Here is a 6,422-nt window from a genome sequence, read left to right on the forward strand (position 1 = left end):
TCGTTCATTTGGACACCGTGCACTTGGACACCGTTTATTTGGACACCGTTCAATCGCCCACTGTTCCAAGTGAACAGTGTCCAAATGAACGGTGTCCAAGTGAACGGTGCGCATCCTTTTGTGTCCAAGTGAACAGTGGGCAATTGAAGAACGGTGTCCAACTGAACTGTGTCCAAGTAAATAGTGTCCAAATGAACGGTGTGTAACTGAACGTCGTGTATTTTCTCTCGTGTCTAAAAGCAACTGTGCCCAAAAGACTCGTGTCCAAACGCACCGTGTCCATTTCAACTTGTGTGTCAAGTTTCGTGCACATTTACAACGTGTCTATTTGCAACGTGTCCAATTGTACTGTGTCTAAATGAATGCCACTCGCGAGAGAGATAGTATTATGAGACGTAGCGGCCAGAAAATTTCTTGGGGAAAGATTTTCAGAAGGTTATGCGACATTGAAATTAAAAATACTCTACTTCGACAATATATACAAGCGCTGTATTGTTGCAATATTCTACACTGATGCAGTATTCTGTATTGAAATAAATCTATCAGGACCTTGAATGAGTTCTCGCTGTTTTCCAACAAATTACTAAAACTGCGTGCGTGTAGTTTAAGATGGTAACGCATCTATAAAGAAGTACTATAAGCAAGCTTGAAATTCAGTGTATATCATTTCGCCGAAGTGTAAACAACTTTTTTTTTCATAGTGTTAAACATGTCGAGTTTCGTGTCAAAAAAAGAGTATTTGCGGGGAATTTTACTGCATTATTTTATAATTTTACTTTATTAAAAAAAATCTGCAGTTGAAGCACACAGAATTCTTGTTGAGACTTACGGCGACCATGCTCTATCGGAAACAACATGTAGAGATTGGTTTAGACGCTTTAAAAATAATGATTTTGATGTTAAAGATAAAGAACGCTCTGGTACACCGAAAAAGTTTGAAGACGAAGAATTGGGGGCATTACATCATGAAGATTCATGTCAGACGCTAGCTAAACTTGCAGAATCATTAGGAGTTGATCACACAACACTTTCAAAACGTTTGAAAGTATTAGGAATGATTCAAAAGCAAGGACATTGAATACGTACGAGTTGAAACCGAGAGACGTCGAACGGCGTCTTTTCACGTGTGAACAGCTGCTTCAATGGCAGAAAAGGTTTTTTGCATCGTATCGTGACTAGCGATGAAAAGTGGATACACTACGATAACCCTAAGCATAGAAGATCGTAGGGTAAGCCCGGCCATGCATCAACATCATCGGCAAAACCGAATATCCATGGTTCGAAGCTTCTGCTCTGTATTTGGTGGGATCAGCCGAGTGTAGTTTATTATGAGCTGCTCAAACCGAACGAAACCATCACGGGAGATCGCTATCGACTACAATTGATACGTTTAAGCCGAGCATTGAAGGAAAAACGGCCGCTATACGAGCAGAAACACGACAAAGTGATTTTGCAACATGACAACGCTCGGCCACATGTTGCACAACCGGTGAAATCCTACTTGGAAACGCTTAAATGGGAAGTCTTACCCCACCCGCCATATTCACCAGACATTGCCCCTTCCGATTATCACTTGTTCCGATCGATGGCACATGGCCTGGCTGAGCAGCACTTCCATTCTTATGAAGATACTAAAAAATGGGTGGACTCTTGGATAGCCTCAAAAGACGTGTCATTTTTCCGATGTGAAATTTAAATGCTACCAGAAAGATGGGAAAAAGTAGTAGCTAGCGATGGACAATACTTTCAGTGACATGTCTTTTACGATTTGGTAAAGGTGTAGAAAAAGGGCGCCACCTCCGATCAGCCTGATCTTGACATATGTCATAGAGCTCACCCTTCTGAGTGACCTCTATGACATATGTTAAGATCAGGCTGATCTGAGGTGGCGCCCTTTTTCTACACCTTTACCATTTTTTTTTCAAGAGCAGTTATTAAAAAGCATTTGTCAAAGACTCCTGAAAACCTTTCCCCAAGATCTCCTTTTACACTACAGTGATTTCCTTGCTAACAAGAAAATATGCATGAACGTTTGAACAAGCGAAACAATCATCAAAACACCGCGTATTCCTCACGTATAGACGAGACGAATGTAAGTCGAGCGTTTTCTTAGTGTGCGTCACACGTATTTTAGGACAGCCATTTCTGGCCGCCACGTCTCATAATACTATCTCTCTCGCTCTTACGTCTGCGATAGAAGATAGAAGATCGCCGCGACTCCCACCATTATTCCCTCTCCAAGCCGTCCGACGATCATATACCACTAGCCTCCTCCAGCACTCCGTGCTGCACGTGCCTCACTTACAGGCAGCAGTATGTGAGTGACGTGTCATCGTGTGCGAGTCACACGGATATACGGACAGCATTAACGCCGATGCATGTACACGCACCGGCGTTAATGCCGTCCGAATATCCGTGTGACTCGCACACGATAACGCGTCACTCATACACTGCTGCGTGTAGGTGAGCTAAGAGCAGCACGGAGTGGCGGAGGGAGCTAGCGGTATACGATCGTCGGACGCTTGGAGAGGGAATAGTGGTGGGAGTCGCGGCGATCTTCCATCCTCTATCGCAAACGTAAGAACGAGAGAAATAGCATTATAAGACGTCTGGACAGAAATGCCGTCCTAAAATACGTGTGACACACACTAAGAAAACGCTTGACTCACACTGTCTCGTCTATACGTGAGCAATACGCGGTGTCCCGACGATTGTTTCGCTCGCTCGAACGTTCATGCATTTTTCATTGTTAGCAAGGAAATTACTGTAATGTAAAAATCTTGGGGAAAGGTTTTTAGGAGACTTTGACAAATGCTTCTTAATAGCTACTCTTGAAAAAAAAATTAATATTAGATTTATTTTAATATAGAATTCTGAACCAACATAGAATATATTGCAACAATATAACGTTTGTGTAGGTTGTCGATCGAAGAAGAGTTCAGAATGGTTCAGAATTCTATATTAAAATAAATCTAATATTAATTTTTTTTTCAAGAGTAGCTATTAAGAAGCATTTGTCAAAGTCTCCTAAAAACCTTTCCCCAAGATTTTTACATTACAGTAATTTCCTTGCTAACAATGAAAAATGCATGAACGTTCGAGCGAGCGAAACAATCGTCGGGACACCGCGTATTGCTCACGTATAGACGAGACAGTGTGAGTCAAGCGTTTTCTTAGTGTGTGTCACACGTATTTTAGGACGGCATTTCTGTCCAGACGTCTTATAATGCTATTTCTCTCGTTCTTACGTTTGCGATAGAGGATGGAAGATCGCCGCGACTCCCACCACTATTCCCTCTCCAAGCGTCCGACGATCGTATATCGCTAGCTCCCTCCGCCACTCCGTGCTGCTCTTAGCTCACCTACACGCAGCAGTGTATGAGTGACGCGTTATCGTGTGCGAGTCACACGGATATTCGGACGGCATTAACGCCGGTGCGTGTACATGGATGGATGCATAGGTGATTGGATGGATGTTTACAATGATAAGTTATGGAACAGATAAAGACTGAGGACCGTCATATTACACTCACCCATCCACATATGCACGTACGCACGTATACATAATACACACACACACACACACAAAAGAGGTGTAAATCCGACCGTGCAACCTCCACGCAGTACACCTTGGATAATGCTAATGTCGACTATACTCGAAATTTCAGGCCTTATAACTTAAAAAGTATTTAATAGAAAAATATTTTGTTATAGTGTTTTGAAAAGCTCTCGAAATAAGCTATAAGGATATGCAATGAAAAATAAGAGGTTCTGTTATTGGGAGTGTAAATAAGTTCTCGCCGTTTTTTGTGAAAATAAATCCTTTATTTAAAAAAAATAATAAAAAAACAAGTCAATTAAAATATTGCCCATCGCTGGAGACTACTTTTTCCCATCGTTCTGACAGCATTTGAATTCCACGTCGAAAAAACGACACTTCTTTTGCCGCTATCCACGAATCGATCCATTTTTTCGTTTCTTCATACGAAGTGAAGTGCTGCTCAGCCAGGCCGTTAGTCATCGATCGAAATAAATAGTAATCAGAAGGCGCAATGTCTGGAGAGTACGGCGGGTTGGGTACGACTTCCCATTTCAGCGTTTCCAGGTATGTTTTAACCGGTGACGCGACATGCGGCCGAGCGTTATCATGCAGCCAAATCACCTTATCGTGTCTTTGCTCATATTGCGGCCGTTTTTCTTTCAATGCTCGGCTCAAACGCATCAATTGTCGTCGATAGAGATCTGGTGATCTCTATGGATCTTGTGATGGTTTGATTGGGTTGGAGCAGCTCGTAATACACTACACCTAGCTGATCCCACCAAATGCAGAGCATGAGCTTGAAACCGCGGATGGCGATTCCGCTTTGGCGTTAATGCTACTACTTCGCCGAGCTTAACCTGCGATTTTTTACGCTTGGGATTACTGTAGTGTATCCACTTTTCATCACCAGTTACAATACGATGTAAGAAACCTTTCGTTTTTTATCGTTGAAGCAGCTGTTCACACATGACAAGACGCCGTTCGACGTCTCTCGGCTTCAGTTCGTATGGCACCCAAGATCCTTCCTTTTGTATCATTCCTAATGCTGTCAGACGTTTCGAAACTGTTGTTCGATCAACTCCTAATGATTTTGCAACATCGGATTGCGTCTGACATGGATCTTCAGCAAGTAATGTTTCCAATTCTTCGTCTTGAAACTTTTTTGGTGCACTACTGCGTTCTCTATCTTGAATATCAAAATCACCATTTTTAAATCGGTTAAACCAATCTCTGCATGTTTTTTCCGACAGAGCATGATCACCATAGGTTTTTACAAGAATTATGTGTGCTTCAGCTGCAGATTTCTTCTGAATACAGTAGGGCAGTAAAATTCCCCGCAAACGGTTTATTTGGCACGAAATTTGACATGTTTTACGCTACAAAAAGAAAATGTTCTTTATAGGTTAATGGAAAGACACGCACTAATTTTAAACATAGGTTATAGAACTTCAATATAGATGCGTCATGATCTTGAATTATACACACCAAATTTTTATACCGCCATCTGATGGTGAAACGGAGAGAACTTATTCACACTCCTAATAAAAACATTGAAGGTAACTTTCACATGGCCTGGAGAGGTTCGCGCTCGGGAAAGGTTGGACCGTTGAGGTTTGGGCCGACCCAGGTACGGACGAGTCGGAGCCGGACTAAGTGGTTCGGCCCAGCTCGGCGGGGGGCCTGGGATAAGGGCGGCTTGGTCGTCCTGCCCAATGGCCCCCTGGTCCCTATCTCGGCGGAGTTGTCTGCCGGGTAGGGAAGAGGCCGCAGAAATGCGCCCCCTTGATAGCGTCACTGTCGCGGAGGAGAAGAGGGCAGTGTCCGCCCTAGGGGGCGGGCCTGTCCCTCGGCCCCCTCCCTAGTTTAGGGAAAGGAGGTCCGGCGGGCGAGGGTGAGTGCCTCCTAATACCCCCATGCGGGCAACAACAACGCCCTGGGCCAGCTTACCCGTCCCACGTACCTGGGGGGCGAGGGGCCTTCGGGCTATGGGTCCCTATCATGAGCAAGGGGCCGGGGAAGTAATGCCAATAGTAGTTTTCCCAGTCCCCTTTCCCCCTTCCCAGTCGCCCTTCTTAGACATCCCCCAGAAGTTTTAGCGGGTAGGACCTCCCCATTTTGGGGAGGAAGAGTCCCGCATAACCCGTGAGTCCCCCCAGGGACTCCGGGTATGCATAAAGCATTTTCCCTGGAACAACAAAAAAGAAAACCTTCACATGACCTTGGGAACGCTGTTGAAAATTATACTAATACCACTATCTAATGCTTCATTTAAAACCTTATAACTTTTGTTGGAAATATTTTTCAGTAAAGTGTCGCGTTTACAAAAAAATTGGGTAGTTCTGGTGGTCTGGGACTCTGTATAATAATGTTATCTACCGAGAATCAATCGTAAAATAGATGGAAAATCTTCCATATGTGTACTACCTTCATATTCGCCGCGTAGCTGTGTAGTAGCTCGCTCGATACAACGACGTAAAACGTTCAGTTCGTACTATCTCGTAATAAGAGATAATAAGTAGTACACATATGCAAAATATGTACCGTATAACATTTCAATATATAATATATATACAGGGTGAGTCATTTTAGTCTATGGATCCGAATATCTTCCAAATTACGGTATCTACAAAAAAATGGTTTAGATAAAAGTTGACCAGGACAGAGGGGGTCATTCAATTGTACCATTGGTTTTGACCTTGAGGTCAATTTTGAAGATTACTTCAAGGTCACGATGGTTTTTTCTAATGGGACACCCTATGTTTGACTGCAGATTTCGAAAGAGCGGAAAATTTTACATTAAACTTGTCTTATGAAAAAATTGTTTTTACGACCTTGGAAAGGTCAAAAATGAAGGTGAAATGTCTGAAAAACGATCTGGTGT

The 6,422-nt window shown here is 43.1% G+C and overlaps 1 protein-coding gene across 2 annotated transcripts in view; it reads right to left on the bottom strand.

Annotated features, from left to right (window-relative positions):
• Positions 1-6,422, bottom strand: part of LOC116853636 (adrenodoxin-like protein 1, mitochondrial) — a 58,793-nt gene that overhangs the window by 12,627 nt on the left and 39,744 nt on the right. The window contains exon 4 of one of the 2 annotated variants that reach the window (XR_004380018.1): positions 5,502-5,726. The exons of the other annotated variant lie outside the window; for it this stretch is intronic. The gene's annotated coding sequence lies outside the window, so the exon portion shown is untranslated. The remainder of the gene's footprint in view (positions 1-5,501; positions 5,727-6,422) is intronic. 2 annotated transcript variants of the gene reach the window in all.

Source organism: Odontomachus brunneus, unplaced genomic scaffold, assembly GCF_010583005.1.
Source record: "Odontomachus brunneus isolate Ranch 3 - 2012 unplaced genomic scaffold, Obru_v1 Obru_scaffold_397, whole genome shotgun sequence".
In the NCBI taxonomy this organism is placed as follows: domain Eukaryota; kingdom Metazoa; phylum Arthropoda; class Insecta; order Hymenoptera; family Formicidae; genus Odontomachus; species Odontomachus brunneus.